General features: G+C 39.1%; 1 long non-coding RNA gene across 1 annotated transcript in view; it reads right to left on the bottom strand.

Moving 5' to 3' along the window:
• The window catches only part of LOC118172404, a 156,508-nt gene that overhangs the window by 51,903 nt on the left and 86,366 nt on the right, over nucleotides 1-18,239 (bottom strand). The gene's annotated exons all lie outside the window — the stretch shown is intronic.

The raw sequence follows: 18,239 nt of genomic DNA, 5'->3' as shown, positions 1-18,239 counted from the left end.
GTGTGGGGTTTCTCCCAACTTTCACAGATTTTCAGGCCAGAAGGAACACTCCCAGCTGTGTTGTTCTCTTGCAGACCAGAAGCCAGCAAACCATACCCAACAATTTCTCTGTCAGCCACAGCTCTTATTCAAGTCAATGTGTTTCAAGTGGAGGAGAGAAAATACACAGCACATCTGGGTGAGTGAGTGGTTGGTTACCCTCACCATTAAAAATAGCAATGTCTGACTTCAGCCAGCTTTACCTTCCAACCACTTGATCTCCTTACATGCTTTACTTTCCACCTCTAGATTAATGGAGCTGTCTACTATCTATTAGTGGATCAAATCACCTCTTAACCTCCTCTTCAATAAACTTAATAGATTGAAGGAACAGGACATTTAGCTTTCTCAAAAGGGTGTGGAAGAATACAAGTCCTTCCACATCCCTGGAGCAGTGTTTATACAGGAGATGTGATTGGTGGAAGGCTTTGTACCAGTCCCCAGGGGCAATGTATTCAATCCAAATTAGTTGGGAAGTTGAGAAAAATAGGTAGTTAAAAGGAAAATTTAAGGCAACCTAATAAAGATTCTTTCCTTTCTTAGACGTTCAGCTCCTGAGACAGCGTTGCTTTTGATATTTTCCAGTTTGAAAAATATTTTTGAAAATAAAAATATTTTGAATATTTTTGAAGGATTCTTCCAGAAATGGCAGGAGAAATGTGCTTTTTAGGTGCTTATGCATTTTAAAAAAAAAAGTAAAAATAAAAATAAAAAATAAAAAAGGCAAAAAGAACACACAAGTACCACAAAAGCAGAAAAAGATCCAAGTCCACCTTTTCGGTTCATTCCAGTAAACCATAGAAATAGACCAAGCCATAGGCAATTATGCCATGCACGCCATAATAGAGATTCACTGCTTATGATCCAAAGAGCCTGGAGCGGCAGCATCACTTTAGACTTGAGGGAACCAATCTCCGCTTACTCACTTGCTGAAATTCCAAGCAGTTGGCTGGACTAGAAGCCACCTGCAGCTCAGTTATGCACAAATCTAGGAGCTGCTGCCATATTGTCAAGCAAATACATTCACAAGACTTTGACTATCTAATATGAAATCCCCTTTCAAAGGAAAAAAAAAAAAAAGCTATAAAATTATTACTGTTTAGGAGAGCCTACATTTTTCATGGTTCTTTTGAATACTGGTGAATCCAAGAGAATAGGCTGCTATCCAAGTACTTTCTCAGTGTTCTTCTATTATTGGCATGAATAAGACCAATTGCCAGCTTCAGAACTAACCTCACAATTTACTTATAAGATTTTGCCACATTTGTGTAAACACAGCTGAGAACCAATTATCAGAATTAATAATAAAGTTCCTGGTGTATGAATATGTATATGATTTTCCTTGCTTTAATATTCTAGCCTTCTTTATCGTTCTGAGTCCCAGAATATTTCTGCCAATAAACGTGTTCATTCAAGTACTTGCAGAAAGCCAGCATGCAAGGGGCATGAGAACTGGGGATGCAAATTCATTCAGAAAGAGGAACAAAGAGAAAGAAAACCAGACTACTTGCTGAGTGCTCATCTCACTATTTACTCTTCCTTCCACTTCTGCCAGAATATTTATCACGGCCTTTGACTTTCTTGTAACAACAGAATCTCAAAACTAGGAGCATCATCAAGAGTAGCATGATGGGGGGAGAAAAAAGCATGAGGTGGAAAAAGCCTCGATGCTGTATGACTTATTTCAAGATACGGTTGCTTCTGAGGATTAAATGAGCACGTCCTGCTCAGAGATGAGACTCATCAGGATTGTTACCTTTAATAACCCCGTTTCCTTAGAAGAGCCCTCAGCACTGAGGATGAGACTGTGAGCCGGCAGCTTGAATTATTCATGAGGGCTGGTGGAAAACAATCATCTGCTCTGGCATTAATGGTCTGTAAAGAGTTGCTTTTGACAAAACCATTTAACACCAGCAATAAAATAAATAAATTAATAATGGGGAAGTATGGGGAGGGAAAGCAAACATAGTAATGATGTACTGATGTAACACAGCCTGGAAAATATTGGCTTCTTGGATTGCAGATCACAGGCTCTTCCATCAAGTCCCTCTCACCAGGAATAAATAAATAAATAAATAAACAAAAGAGTAGGAAAAAAAAAGAAACCAACCTACATTATTCTGGCTCTAAAATGGTGAAATTCTCAGAGGTGACTTTGGTTTGACAAACAGATGGTCTTGTGGAGGAAAATACACTAGAGGCCAAAGGAAAAGATTCTAGGTAATTGCACCTCTGTTCTGAGCACAGAAGAAAGCATGGAACTGCTGAAAGTGTTACCTTAGTCTATCTTTCTACAGCAGGAAAAAGATTCAGAAGGGAAATGACAGCAGATCATCTGGCTCCAACTCAATCAGTTTTCATAGGTTTCCATAGCTGTTTTCTACACATAAAAATTACGTTTGTTTTCTCCTACCTAAAATATTGAACAGCTCTGCTTGTGTACCACTACAGGAACTTGAGAAGTTAAAGCCCAGATAAGAGTTTGAGTTTTTTAAGTAAAGGTTCTTACATTATGCACTTAGCTAGTCTAGACAGTTGAATTATATGTGTCAGATCCACTTCATGGCAACTGAGCTTTGCATGGGGTGGTGTTTTGCAGAGTTTTTGTTCTATTCAACAATCTCCAACCCATTTAGGAAGTATTTTTTTTCAGGAAAAAAAAAATGCTTTACAATGCTATTGCTGCCTCTGACTTTCTCAGCTCTTGTTAGGAATTAATGACAGATTTAATTTCCATTTTAATCTGCATAAAACATTCTGCAGTTGGTAGGTAAGTTTCCAACAAGAAAGTAAATATTAAGCATTTGCTTGGCTAAAAAACAAGACTCCACTTAACATAGTGTTCATGTCATACTTCATTTATTTCCATAAAGACTGCTTTTGTAAAAATTAAAAAAAAAAAAAATATTTTTGCTATTTGTTTAATGATAAAACCACTAGCAAAGGGAAATGTTCAGATATTTATCAGCAAAACATTGGCCAGACCCTTTCAGAAATCATTCACCCTCTTCATCCCCAGCCCAGAGCAGGGAAGATCCTACGTGTCATCGACCAGGACACTGTCCTGCTCTTAGAGACCTACAAAGGCTCTAGCATTTCTTCAGCTTATCTTTTCCCAGATATTCCATATTTATCAATTTTGCTGCTGTTCCCCAGATTCTCTCCATTTGGTCCTATCTGTCAGAATACAGCAATCCAGGACCCAGTATTTCAGCTGGGGCTGCACCTGAGCAGAAGGGAATTACTTCAGTGTCCCACAGGTTTATCCACCGCTTTTCTCTGTCTGCATTTTTCTAAGTCAACCGATCCATGAGCAAAAATGTCACTGAATATTACAAATACCATGACAACTAACACCAAGAATAAACTAGAGCACGTGTGTACAACAGACCAAATTATAAATATGTGGTGCTCAATCTTACTCCAGCTGACCTGGATCCAGAGAAGGGTTCCAGCACGTAGTTAATTTACGAGGGTATTTTTCATCACCGTCCAGGAAAAGCAATTGAGCACATGCTTAATTTCAAGCACACACCTAAAGCTTACTGCTCATGGTGAGACTAAAGTGTTTATTGTGTTTTGATGAACCAAGCTGTTATGCACAGGTCTAACCGTAAGCATATGAGCCAGCAGGATTATTCATGTTCTAAAGTCATACACCTGTTAAGTGCTTTATTGGACTGAGGGCATAATTAGTGCAAACTGTAGCTATATATATTTAATTACAAGCAGGACTAATGACTAAAAATTATTTTTAAAATAGCAGGATATTTCCAGAGGCCAACTGCGAAACTAGTCATGCTCCCAAGATCTAATTCTGCATCCTCTTTGAATCTGAAGAGAGACAAAACAATTGCTGTGTTTTTCTCAGTCCCACAGAAATCATACTTGAATCAAATTATCTTTTGTATTTATCAGCTAAATAATTCTGTCAACTGTCCAACAACTGCAGCAGCCCCAGGAGCTTTTGTAAACTAGCTGATGAATGATTGGTTAAATAAATCTGCTACAATTATTCTGGTAATGAAAAATAAAAACGACAGCATGTCTTCTCCAACACAAATGCAATCTTATTTGCTGCTTTTTGGTAATGGGAGATACTGTATTTCTTTAATAGTGAGGATTTATTTGTGTGGGTAATTGCAGAGCTCAAAATAGCTAAAGATTTTTTTATTTATTTTTTTCCCGAGATAGGATCTTGAAAAGCTAACATTCATACTGCCGGGTCTTATCATAATGTAACATTTCACTTAATGAAACACAAGAATGAGTCAAGCATCCCTGAATTTATAGACTCTTTGTGCGTTAAGAAACAGACATGAGCTCAGACTTTGACCATAATGAATAGGAGAAAGAGCAGGAACAAACAGCTATTTATATGAGGGCAGTGTCTCCACAAAAAGCTACGAGGTCTTTGGGTCAAACTCTCAACTGATGTAAATGCCTTTTTGCATTTTATTAGAAATAGTTTTTAATAAAAAACACAGCAAGGTGTCAAAACAGAGCCATCAAACTCCTCTCTTCCATAATCTTTATAACCTCAGCTGTGTGTTCAGAAGAGACAGAAAAAATAAGATGCCTTTATTTCAGCTGGAAGAAGTTTTTGGTAAGACCTAAGCTTAGCCATTAGCTAGTGACCATACACAAGCTAAGGACTGTTACACTTCTGTAATTCCAGTTTTGTAAAATCTGTTCTCCATCATCAGGAAAAAGAGGTTCACCCTCAGAGAAACTTGTTGTTTCTCCATCCTCTGGCCTGGGTGGCTTGATCTGGATCTTTTTTTCCTTGTTTAGAAAAACAGCATGGAAGAAAGAAACCCTTTGGGCTTTTACATGGAGGTGGGCTTTCTCAAGGAATGATACACATGAATGCCCATCCTCTGTGGAGAAAGTAAATAATGACTTTTTTTTTTTTTTTTTGAGCCTTGTCAGGCCTCATCCAGACACCATAGTTTCTGTGGATCTCTGAACCCAGAATGAAATATATCTTGGAACACTTGAATTCATACATTTTGATTCCTCTCTTGTACCTTGTACATTTGTGTTCTGCAAATGTTCCTAACAAGGCTCGCTGTATTTAAACAGTGGAAAATAAAATCAGTGGGCTATATGGGTCTCATTGCAAACTGAAATCATTTTTGTCAGGAGATGAAAGTTCTCCTGCAATTGATAAACTTACGCAGTTAAGAACACAGAGATAAAACATAAGTGATGAGTGACAATAGCTAGTGAAGGGATAAGGGAACTTCAAACTTGCTATGTGAATAAGTAGCTACAGCAAACCTTTTGCAAGCAGAACAGACCACTCCAAGGGGAAAAAAATAAAAATAAAAAAATAAAGAGAAAAAAAAAAAAAAAGAAAAAGAAAAAAAAAGAAAAAGCATTTGTCTGGCAATTTTGGGTTAGCAGCAACCCATAAAACCCATGATCTGATCATGGGTAATTCACAGAGCGAGAAAGCTCTGGATGGATACCAGCACCATCTCAGATGTAGTTAGTTCATGAGAAAGCAATGTAACTTGGTCAGCACATTCTTTAGGAATATTTTAGTTTACAGTCTTAGAGTCCTGGAGGAATACATTTCTTTATTTGTTTTCGTTAGTGGACAGTTACATTTACTTTTAACCATCATTGCAATACCATGGACAGAGCACTTGTATTTGAGAAGATGGGGGGGGGGGGGGGGGGGGGGTGGGGGGAATGGTTACCACAGCCTGAACGACCTGGGATGTTCTTCTAATACTGTTGAGACTCTGGAAATGTTACAACTATGGGTAAATTATGAAACTGTATTATTCTACCATCACCAGTAAAATCCTGGCCTCATGAAAGCAAACAAAAAATTGCCATTGATTTCACTAGGGTTAGAACCAGAGGGTTCTAAGCCATGGATACAAAAATACTAAGGCAAAGAGAAGAGCCGACAGCATTCACAGCAGAGTCATAGGTGGAATGGACTGAAGAATTCAAGCCTCAACAATTTAATGCTACAGAAAGGCAAAGGTTCTGGCTGGAGCACAGGATCAGAAGAGAGCACTTTATAACACTAGCTGCACAAGTGCGTTTACATTAAAACATTGAGACTTTTTGTCTTCTTCAAGTAATAAAAAAGAGCTTAAATTTGAATATAGATAGAAGCATGGAGTTTGTATTTTTTTTTCCTTTTTTTTTTCTTTTCCTTCCAAGGATGATCAAGGTCAGTCTACAAGGTCCGAGGAGCTAAATCAAATGCAAATTAAAACATGAACACACAGAAGATCATAATATTCAATAAGGCAACTTTGGAAATAGTGTAAGTGAATTAGAGGGTTGAAGACATAATTCATTTTCAATAGATAATGTAAAGCTATGTGGGCAGGAAATGCGAGCGCATTTGCAAAGCACAGAGTAGGCTCAGAATGAGAAATTAGAAAGATGGATTTAGCAGCTAACACATAATGCATCCCTGAGGTGACTAAATTTCCCTGAGAAACAAACCAATCTTTGCACCTGTGCAACATGTTTATGAAACCCTAGGGAATGAAGTACCCTGTCCAGAAGTTTAAATGTTATTACATATTCAATACTTAATTAATGAATATCTGAGTAAAGAGAGCTATTTCCCATAAAACTGCAACTATATTTCAAGAATAGCATCCCAAAGAAATGGAGAACAAACTCCAGTAACTCAGGAAGAATAACATCCCTTCTTATGGCTTCACGCTGACACAGTCCATATTAGAACATAAAAAATCCAGGAACATCTGTCCCCACAGCAAGGAACAGGGCAAACGGTGAGAGGTGAAATGACAGTGGCATAAGCTGAAGTCCAAAATGTTGCTTGGTATGGAATTCCCCCAATGTTTGTATGCAAAGACAAAGAGCAAGGAGAAAATGGTTTGAAGTAGTAGTCTTGGAGCAATAACTACTTTAAACCCACTAGAAAACAGATAGAAAATATGTTTGATTGTTTTTCTGAGATATTTTATTAATAAAGTGATCGATATATCTGATTTCAATCAGTTTGCAGTCTCAGTCCTTTCACTCACAGGTTTGCCATGCATAAAACAGACACCCAATTCCTTACCAATCCCTTATGATACAGGCTGAGGGGTAACACAGAACAAATAATGGGTTGATTGTTTTCATTTAATTATTATTATTATTTATTTTGAGAGCATCAAAGGCTCTCAAGTATTTCAAATGGCCATGAGCTCGTACCACTGGCCCATGCATTTCTCAAAGACCTGAGCTGAAATAACAGCTATGCTCAGGTAGCCAAGCACATCGGCATGCTGAGGATGCTATTGATGCCTGCAGACAGTGCAGAAAACAAGCTGCCAAACTGTGCAGTGGCAAATACAGCCCCCAAAACAAGTGAAATGCAGTTCAGTCCCAGGTGGCAGCAAGCCTTAAGCAGACCATGGCTGAGTTGCTCAGGTGCACAGTAAATTCGGTCCTCGTTAAAATGGGTGATTACATAATCTCATGCTAATTCTTCAGTAATTCCCTCACACAACAGCCTTCATATTTCTGGATAATTAGGAGAAAATGTAATCCATTCCTAGAGATACATTGCTCTTAATGTTTCCTTTTCTTTAATAAAGATTTTGCAATTAATACTTCCTTGGCAAGCAGCCTAGCTCAGTGACCTTGCATCTTTTACCTGTAGGATAATAAGCAAGAAGAAGGGAGCACAAATGCTATTGGTATTATGACTTGTATTAAAATATTTGGAGGATATTGGAGCTTGCTAGAGCAAGCCTGGCCTTTGTGAAGACCTCACCATGGCAATCCCCAGCTATTTAACACCTACCATTAACAACAACAGTTCTTCTCCCCTATGCCACTCAGCCACAATTAAATTGCCCACATCAGAGTGCATTAAGCACTACAAGTTTCCCCAATTTGCAAATAATCTTATTTCAGGAGTGTCAGCTTTCCCATTTAACAGACTTGCTCACTCCGCTGAACCCACTGTCAGCACCAAACCATTTCCATTTCCCTTATAAACTTTCATGAAGGAAAAAAAAAAATATGACTCTAAAACATTCAGTGAAAAAAATATAAACTTTCATAAAAAAAAAAAAACACATGCAAGCCCCAGATTCAGTGATACCCTGATCTACCTTCCCTCCCCTGGTCTCCCATTAGCTTTTTCTGCTATGCTGCTGAGATAAATAATCTCCTTGCAGTCTGGAAACTAGAAAAATAAATAAAAACAAAACAAAACAAAACATTTAAGTATATTACTTTTATAAGTAAAATGTGATGGTAATATTAAAAAACCCGGGACATCCAGTGGCTGCTACAAGTACATTTGATGCAGTAATATATCTATACCAATCCAAATATATGCTCTGCACATCCACAGGGCATCTGGGGAGATTACTGAGAGAAGAGCTGATCGGGACCCCAGCACAGAAGCATTTTGCCTCTCGGCTTGTGACAGAAGGAAAGAACTTTTCATCTGTGAATCCAGAAGCGCTTCACAGATATTAAGCAACCTTTGCATCACCCCTGAATGGTGGGTCAGTACTGTTTCCCTGACTTGAGTCTCAAAAATGGAGCTACAATAGGTGACTACTAAACACCACGTGGTGTTTTATTGTTCAGAAGACAATAAAACAAAGGCAGGAGAGCTACTGCAGCCTTCCTGTCCAATAAATGCACATTAGAGATGCACACATTGGGGGACAGATTAGCCACAGCATTAAAGCAAACAGCTGGTGCAGCTGAGGATTTTGGTGTAACACGGCGAGGAAGCGAGCGTGACTGATGCCCGTTGTTTCTTAAAATCTAACCTTGTTCCTCAAAGGCACCAAGAAGGTATATTGCTGGGCCATCCCGAGAGATTTGCAAGCCTCGACTGCAGCGACCAGTCGTGGCTCTGCCATGCAATGCCCTAAAATTCCTCCATCAAACCAATACGGAGAGAACCACCTGGGGGTGGGAAAAGGAAGAAAAAAAAAAAAAAAGAAAAAGAAAAGAAAAAACAAAGCCAACCGCTAGCTTATCCATTCCCTTTACCACTCAAAATCCACCTGGGCTCAACAAAACTTTTTTTCCACTTTACTTTATAGACTGAAGTGACCTCCAAACTTCCCCCTGGATCAAGAGAGGATTTTTTACTAATACTGAGATAACATCTCATGTACTAAATCAAGGCTCAGGCACCAAACACACTCAGGCAAGGGTTCAGGAGAGAGCTTGCAAGGTTAACAGCTGACAGCAGGCTGGAATGGCATGAAAGTTAATTGCTATTTGCAAAGCACATTGGGGTCTCTTCAGATAAAAGGTTTTCTGTCTCCATTAAGAAACTTAAAAGCAAAGTACAACTGGTGAGTATTTGGTGTCCAGTGTCAAAATGCTTGAAATAACCTGTTCCTAAATGCTGTCAGGTACAATATTTTGTACCTGAAATATTTTTGAAATAACAAGGCAACTGAGAGTGTATCATGGCTAGCTGAGGGCAAAAATGGGACCAAGAAATCCTGCATGCTGATCCTTGATCAGAAAGCCTCGGTATAGTCCATAAAGTCTCTTTGGGCTTTACCCGTGCAAAAGCTCTCCAAATAAGAAGGCATGCACTAATCTAACTAGCACTGGGGTTTCCTCCGTTATTCATCAGTATAAAGGGCAATGCCAGGGAAAAGCAAACACTATGAGGGTGGGAAAAAAGTTCTGCAATTCTGACAGTTTCCTAAATACCACTCCTTATCTCCTTTGTAGATTTACTATAGCTAGTTAAGCAGAGAGGTGAATGTGGCTGATGATTTTATTCATTTAATTATTCAAAGGAGACCAGTACATTATTTTAAAAGCATTTAGGGCCCCGGTCATTTCATCTCAGGGAGGGATTAATATTGAAGAGCCAGGTAGTATATTCAACAGCTTCAGAGGTAGAACTTTTGTTTTCCATTTGTACTTTGATTGCACTCCAAGACATCCTCCCATGCCCACCCCATGTAGGACATGTGGGACTTGCCACACTGGATAAATTCAGCAACTCACCTCACCCCAGATGTTTGTCACTTCTGGAGCTAAGGAGAAACAGCTCCAGAGGAAAGCACAAGAAATGGACAATTATCTAATAAAAGCTTCTAATTAACATCCATTAATTAGATATTAGTTAGTGGATGGTATAACATACCTTTAGACAGTCCTGTCAACTCCCCACGTGCAGGGTTTTTGAACTCTGCTAAGCTTTCCTAATGCCCTCAGGCATCAAGTTCCTTGAACTGATTCACTGTTGTGAAGGGTGAGGTTTAGGATATGCACGTGCTGGGATTACCCACCCCAAAACACATCCTAGGAGATTCCTGATGAGATCGTGTCTGGCATTTGGAAAGAGAAAATTAATGCAGAAAACAGACAATCAAAGGTGATATCAGTTAATACTAGCAACAGAGCAAGAGAGCCCAGCTCACCCCAGCCACAGTCACTGGAACATGGTACAATAAGAGGAGGAATCTTGTGCTACAAATTTCCAGCAGAGTGATGACACCAAAAACAAAATGCAAAGAAAATCAGATGCCAACCCTATTTAAACCTTTTAGGAAACCTAAATCTTTTAGGAAAGGATTTTTCATTTCATTTTAAAGTGAGCAGTTGTAAGTGCACAAGGAAAAGGAAGAGAAATTTCTGCATCCAGTTATTTAATCAGACTGCAAAATCATCCAGAGCATTAATATAGATGTTCATACAGGGATAGTTTAACCACACCTAGACAAATGCAAAATTCTGGAGTGAAGTCCCCAAAATTTTGGCTTAGTATTAATTCATCTTGAAATACAATTTATTATACTGCCTTCTGGAAGAAACCTTGACAATTAGAAGCGCTATTCTTCAGCTACAAAACACACACATTTTTTTAATATAAACATTATATAACGGAGCCATGAGAACTCAGAGGATTTGCAGCCCCCACTTCTCCTGTACTCACAGTCAGGGATTCACAATCCCCAAACAGATGGAGCCTTGTGGCCCCACATCCATGCACATATGGTTGCTCCAGGGTGACTTCCAGCTCATATGTTGGCTGGATGTGTCCTGCTTGGGCAGCAGGTACCAGGAACATTAAGTAAAGCCATCTCTGTGTCTGAGCTCCCTGTGAAATCTGCTGTCAGTTCAGCTGTGTTGCAAAAGGATGGTTTCAGAGAGCAGCAAAGAAACCAGCCTGGAGTCTGGACGATGGAGGTGACCAGAGACAAGAGGAAGAGGAGAAATTAAAACTGTATGAAGCCAAACCACCTCTTCCCAGGGCAGAGCTGTTTCAGAGCTAGGATTACACAGGAACGGGGAACACTGTTCAATCTAGACAGGAACCAGTAATAAAATGGAAACCCCTTTAGCTACAAAAGGTTATCATCTTCTCTGTTTGTGCATTCCAAGGAGAAGCAGCCACAGATCAAGACAATCTCCTTTCTTGCTTGTGTTTTCCGTCTGTTCATTTTCCCAGTGTCAGCAAGTTCTATGTTGTTTGTAAGCCAAAAAGTGACAGCAGTTTGATCTTGGTTCACCCAATATGTGCTTGCACTGGGACACGGGGCCTCTACACACTAATTCATCCCATCAAAGAGCAGGGCCTGAATCTAAGACAGTCCTGTCACCACACCTCAAGAGGTTTGGTATTGTTAACAAGCCTGAGAGGCATTAAAAAATAAATAAAAATGAAAAGGCACAGGCTGGTTTGGGGACCAGATAGTTATGGTAAAAACCACCACTTAATAACATTTGTGCAAGTCTCCTCCTCGAATCAGAGCTTGAGAGAAAAGCTCTATTTATTGGTGCATGAGGGAAGCCAGATAAAATTAAATGCACACCCAGAGATGGGATTGTGAAAAGTCTGTATTCTCCCTAATATAATGAAAAGCTGAGAAGTGTGACATGTTTGCAGATTATTTATTAACAGTAGGACAGAAGCTATTTTAGGCACATGTCTTTAGACACCATTAACAGTAATTTACTCTCCAGAGTGCCCTTTCAGGAAACAGTAGGAACTAAGTAAACCCCATATATCATTCAGAGGCAGGAACAATTCTCATTGTTTCTTTCCTAAATCTATTTCCTTTCTCAGAACTTTGCCACCATATGGTCAACAAGGAAGCTGTGTAACAGGATCTGATAAGATTGAATTATATATTTTAGCAAGCTTCAGGAGCTGGGCCAAGGCATTTAAATACATCAGTTACTGAATTAGGACAAACCATTTGCCATCTTGTCAAATGGGAAAATGAAAAGGAAAAACTTCACCTCTGATCTAATGCATGTGGGGCCTCACAGACATGACAGCCACAAAGGGGCAGAAGACAGGCATCCAGTTGTTCCTCATGCTTGTTTTTAAACAAATGATTCCTTCTTGGTTAACCTTCAAAAATTGTTTTTATTACTAATTATTTGTTTTTCTTTAGAAATTATTGTATTTTTTATTTCTATTAGGCTAACATGAAGTAATATACAAACAGGACTGAGAGACGACAGGATGCTTTACTGTAGTCCATTACGGCACATTCTCCCTTTCTACTGCACAAACAGCTGTATTCTCTCTGCCTACACATCTTGTGTTAGATTAAAGAAAAATCAAAAGGAGAAAGAACAAAATTAAAATATCCCCCACACCCCCAAACTTATGCACTGATGTTTGGGGCGTGGGTGTGCATGGCTGTGAGGAGGCACACATGTTCTGTGTGCCACAGATTTTGAGCTGGAAGCAAGATGGCTTTTGTCTCCAACCAGGCAGACAACTTGAATGGTGAACGTGAAGCCCAGAGAAAAGCAGACTACTAGAACATGCTGGAAAATGTTATATTCAGCAGGGCTAACAATGAGAAATTAGGGAATTCCATGTTCTGGCCTTCTGCTCAGAAAGAACTCATTTGATTTCTCAAAATAGGCCTTAGTAGGATTTTGGTGGGCTTCCTGTCCTCTAGGGGTGAATTTCACCTGAGGAAAATGGACACCAGTTCCTAAATACAACAGGATATGAAATAGTTTCTTTCATTTCTTTCTAACTCAGCTTCATACTCACACCATCCCTATTTCAACCAGAGCCATTTGTGTATTTTCCCAATATTATGGTCTAAAGACACATGAAAACACATAGCAGAAATTTAAGGTAATCTTAAAGGAGTAGAAAAGCATAAGAGAAGCCCATCCAACTTTTCCTTTGTATCACCTACAACTTAGCTGCAAAGTGATTTCTAATTCTGTTAGGAGATTAAGAAAATACTACAGTCACTGCTGAGGTTTTGTAATGGGGAGCACTCCCACCCCTGACTGAAGCACTCCAAAAGCCACTGCAAGCTTTCTTGGAGTCAGCAGGAAAATCACCGGAGAGGCATGAAACCCCTAGACACCCAGGAGAGCATAGCAGTAAATTAAAGGATAACTAGATTATGTCAAACTGATGGCATTTGCCCAGGAATAGCAGCCCACACTGTTACAAATTAAAACTGAAAGCCTGTAAGCTACCTAACTGCTGCTAATTGGTCTTGCCCTAGCTTTGTCTCTGCTGGTCTCCCAAATTGTGTTTTTCCATTTCCATTTATCTGATGCTGATCCTTCCAGCCTCTTGTATCTTTTTTTGCATAACCTACAAAGCCAAACCATTTTGTTTCTGCTCTCAGCTCATTGGAAGAAGCTAAATCATAAAGGAAGGTATCAGCTTTTCTAGCTGCAGCATGGCATATCTGCACAAACAATCTCCCATAAAACCAGAACCTGCAAGGTGGTGCAGAAGCTGCTGGAGCTTCTTGCAGCTCCAGATCCAGGGCTGCTTTACACTTGCAGCCCATTTATCTTCCCCTGCAGAAGGACTTGTTTGGACACCCCACGTAACAGGAAAACCGTGGAAGAGCCAATACGTAAGAAACATCCTGCACAGCTAGCCTTCAGTGAGCTACTCCTGTAAGCAAACCCCAGCAACTTTACAAGGCGCTGCACATCTTGAAGACGTTCTCCTAATGTTGATGCACTTTATATAAGCAATAAGTATTCATTTAGACAAGGGCTGTTCAGGAGCCACACTCCTACTACCAATAAACTCAGGAGGTTAATTTACTTTTGCAGTGATTTTTAAGAAATTCAACTTCCTTTATTTAAAGTAAAAGGGAGAAAATAAATAAAACCACAGTCCAGATGGAAACAAAGTCTGTTCCTTCTTCATTAGCCAAGCCACAGACAAGTTATAATTCACGTCTCCCTTGAGTCTCATCATTATCTACATTTGGGAAGCAAGAATAAGGGTTAGGGAGTAATGGTGGGGTGGAGGGTGCAGCTGGCCAACAAATTATGTGCTTAATTTTTTGTGTGTCTTAAATTGTATCTGAAATAAATGAAAAACTTCTTGCAGTCCAAGTCATGGGATTCCTTAATCAACAGGGTAGAGCTGGGCTTGCGAAACTGAAGTCCCTGGGGAAATGGCTTCACTACTGAAGGAAACAAGTGACTCAGAGCCCCGTCCGCAGGCACAGATCTTTTCTTAAACACTTTCATTGAAAGCAGTGATTGCCTATGCCCAGGAGCAGGAGCCCAGCCCACTGGTCTCAAAATCTCTTCTTATGCCATTCCAATAGCACGCTGGGGACATCAGCCATAGGCTTCAAGCTGATATTTGTGAAGCCTTGCATTTCTTCCTATTAATGACTCTAGTCCACACATTTCTGGTAGAGAAAGCACCAGAGCTTAAAGATAGCTTTATATTCTGCTCTTATGAATTGAGCTGTGCTCTAAAGTACGATCAAAGGATGGGTCCCTTTAACAATTGAGCCAACCTTCTTAACAATTAGAACTGTTAAGGGTAGAATTGCATTTGATTTGCCTGATGAGTCTCATTTTTAATGCAATTAGGCAGCCAAGGTTTGACAGACTAAACTATCAGAGAGCCAAAGAGCCAAAGGGAATTTGCATATATTATAAAATAATTGGAACGGCAGGATAAGGTAGGAACCAACCTGACCTAAGCCTTCACTCAAATAGAATTGTGTGAATAATTGATTTTCCACATTCCTGGCTGAACAGAAGAGGTAAAAATAAAAATAATCAGCAAGAATAGGTTTTCTTTTTCTAATCTGTAGAAAAGAAAATATATATATATATATACAGACAATTCTAATTAAAAGGTCCATTTGAAACATCACACTTAAGCATTTCATTTAGACCCTATAAAGGCATAGCATTTGCAGCCAAAATAAGCCCACAAAATGAACATTATTAGGAGGGAAAACTTTGTGCTGAAAAATTTCACACATTTTTACTTTCAAGAAAAAATAAAATCTTAAATGCTGTCAGTTTTTCATCAGCAAAAAAAGAACATCTGTTAAGACTATTGATTTTCAACATGTAGCAGTTTTAATGACGCTCCTATCAAGGAAGCATTATCAAGTGCAAGATTTCTAATTAATTCCAGAAAATTAGAAAACATTTGGAAATGCATCTTGTATAGCCAACAGCAGATATTAAAACCTCTATCTCCCACATTAGGTGAAAAAATCTTCCAGCTCTTGGCCACTCCTCCTGTGGAACTCCCTCTTTCATTCAGGAACTTTGGAATTTGGAAATTCCTTCTGGACTGATAAATGTTGCGATTTTCAAACATTATAGTTGCAGGGGTTAAAATCTATTTCCTCCTTGTGTTGACACACATCTTTCTGCTTTCCAAACTGCAAATTTCCTACTTAGATCTACAACATGGGTCACAAAAATATAAGCCTGGATTCCAGCAATATTCCAATGCTTGTGAGAGCAAAAAAACTACCAGAAGAGCTGGTTTTGCCTTTCTCCCCCCTCCCACAGAAAACCTGATCTTGTACCTTTTTCAGAGCTGATATCAACCAAATGTACAGAAAGGAAGCACCTGATCTTATGTGCAACGCTTTGCTGGACCTGAGATTTTGCATTTCACCTGCTCACTATTCCAGCACATAAACAGTAGGCAAACCCAGCTTTGCCCGGCCGTTTCCACCTTAACCCTTGACTGACTGTTGAAGTTAAGCTGAAGCATATTTTATTTTGCCTATGCAATTTAACTCTTCACAGAGGTCAGAGTAGCTTGTACTATTAAATAATGCAGGCTAGACAATGCTGACTTAATAAAACTCACATGTCATTTTGTGTTGGAATTGATTTTCTTACTTGAGGGCCACTTTAGATTGCAAATCAAGTGTTTTGTGTTGGTTCTTTCAAAAGGATGCTACCATTGCCTAGTCTTCCTTCAGAAACGGAGATTGATGGGACCAGGCTTGAGTTGGGTCAGTGTCTAATGGCCTTTTCTCAGTGGCCTGAATTATTCATAAACGCTAGAGCACCTCATGTTTTTTGATTAACGTGTACAATAGAGGTTATGTCATAGCTGTAGCATCAAAGTACTCCTTTCTTGCATCTTGCAGACTGGTTCTCTTTTCCTACATCTTTCCCATCCCAATTCCAAGATTGTAACTTACTTTGATGGTAGGTAGAGCCTTTCTTAACATTAAGTCATCCCTAGGACAAGGAGAACCATCTAACTCGCATCACTTGGACTCCATTAACATTTATGTCTTCCCATTTTCTAACGTATTTCATCCCTCACATTCATCTACTTGAACTATAATCTTGCTAAGATCACCAGAATCTTTAAATAGCAGGTATGTAAACAAGGTGAAGAAGCCTTCCTCAGAGCAAAGGGTAGATCTGTAGGGTAGAGCTCCTTGTCTTTCTGCCCAGCTTTGCTACACACTTCAGCACTGTAAGTTTGGAAGAACTTTGAATTTCTGTAGAAATGGGCTTCTGGGCTACAGTACATCCCATCACAGCTGAAGAGCCACCCTGAAGTCAGCAAGAGTCAGTTTTTGTTACAGCTGATGCTTAAACGCCGTGTTCTGTTCCACTCAGGTCTTTCTCATTGCTGTACTAACTGCAAACCTCATTTAATAAAAAAAAAAATACTAATAAAGAGAGGCAGGGAAAATGGTAACGACTAAAACAAAATCAATGTTTAATGCTATTAATTATAACAACGGCATTCTTTAATTGGAAAAGGCAAATTACAGTACACGGAGGATTTATGATGCGTTCTGATGATCAACACTGAACTCTTAGTTGATGGATCAATTAGGTATATAACTGCAGCCACTTAAATAGGTTTCTGCAGAGCTGATGCTTCTCAACTACAGTCTAAATTACCTAAGAAAATTTGACCAATTAAAAGGAATATACAATATACTATACTCCAATAACAGTGAAATACACACTTGAGGGCTTTGCAGTTGTAAGGCCATTAGCAATCTCTGAGCATTATAGAAGACTAACAATTTAACAAAACCCAGAAGGTTTGGATCAGTGCTTTGTTCACTAGCCACTAATATGGATGTGGAAAATACTATTTTGGTCACTGCAGCTATCATAGAAATTAACGAGCTAAAAGCTAACCTAATGAAAAGGAACTAGGATTTTAGTGTTAGACATCCTTGTAATTATACATAGTAGAAATAAATTGTCTTTATTTTACAAATCAGATCCAGGCTTTTAAATTAAAAAAGAAAAAAAGCACAGTGGGTAATTCTTTTCTAAAATTACAATTTATCTTCAGAGACAAAGTTCAACTTCTTAATAAAGTGCCCAGCTCAGTTAATAAAGTAGTAGTAGGATGCTTTCAGACAACAACAGAGAAAGAAAGGAACAGAATACCAAGATTAGACCTAAAATTAGAGTCTTTTCCCATCCTCTCCATCCTGTATGATCATTGAATGAAAACTTTTCCTTAACTGTAACCACTTATATACTTCAGTTTTTCCCTAGCAGAGCTACAGGAAAAAAAAATTATCTTCATATCCATTTACTTAACCGCCTCCATCATCCTTCTTTTGGCATATATTTGGATGCAAAGCTGGAAACACAATGAGTTGTATCTCAAAGATAATTCTTCCTTCCCCACTGTGTTAAACCATCCTGAGCTGAGCTGTGATGTCCTAATCCCTTTCCCTGTCAGAGAGAGGAATATTTCATTTCCTTTTCAGGCAGTATCTCCATATCATTCACAAATCCAGAAAGATGAATCAACTGCCCAGGGCTGGGGCTGCCCCAGAGCCTGTCAACAGAAATGCCAGGAACATCTGTAAGCAGAGCCTTTGGTTGCAAAGTCCTTTGGAAAGACGCAGAGTGGCTCACTCACCAGGAAAACATGAACAAAGATTGGGGTATAGTTAGAAAGAGGAAAATAGTCACTCAGAGAGGATGCTGAG

This window comes from Oxyura jamaicensis, chromosome 10, assembly GCF_011077185.1.
Source record: "Oxyura jamaicensis isolate SHBP4307 breed ruddy duck chromosome 10, BPBGC_Ojam_1.0, whole genome shotgun sequence".
NCBI lineage: Eukaryota > Metazoa > Chordata > Aves > Anseriformes > Anatidae > Oxyura > Oxyura jamaicensis.
The sequence above is the reverse complement of the archived record's forward strand: the minus strand, read 5'-3'. Positions and strand labels throughout refer to the sequence as shown.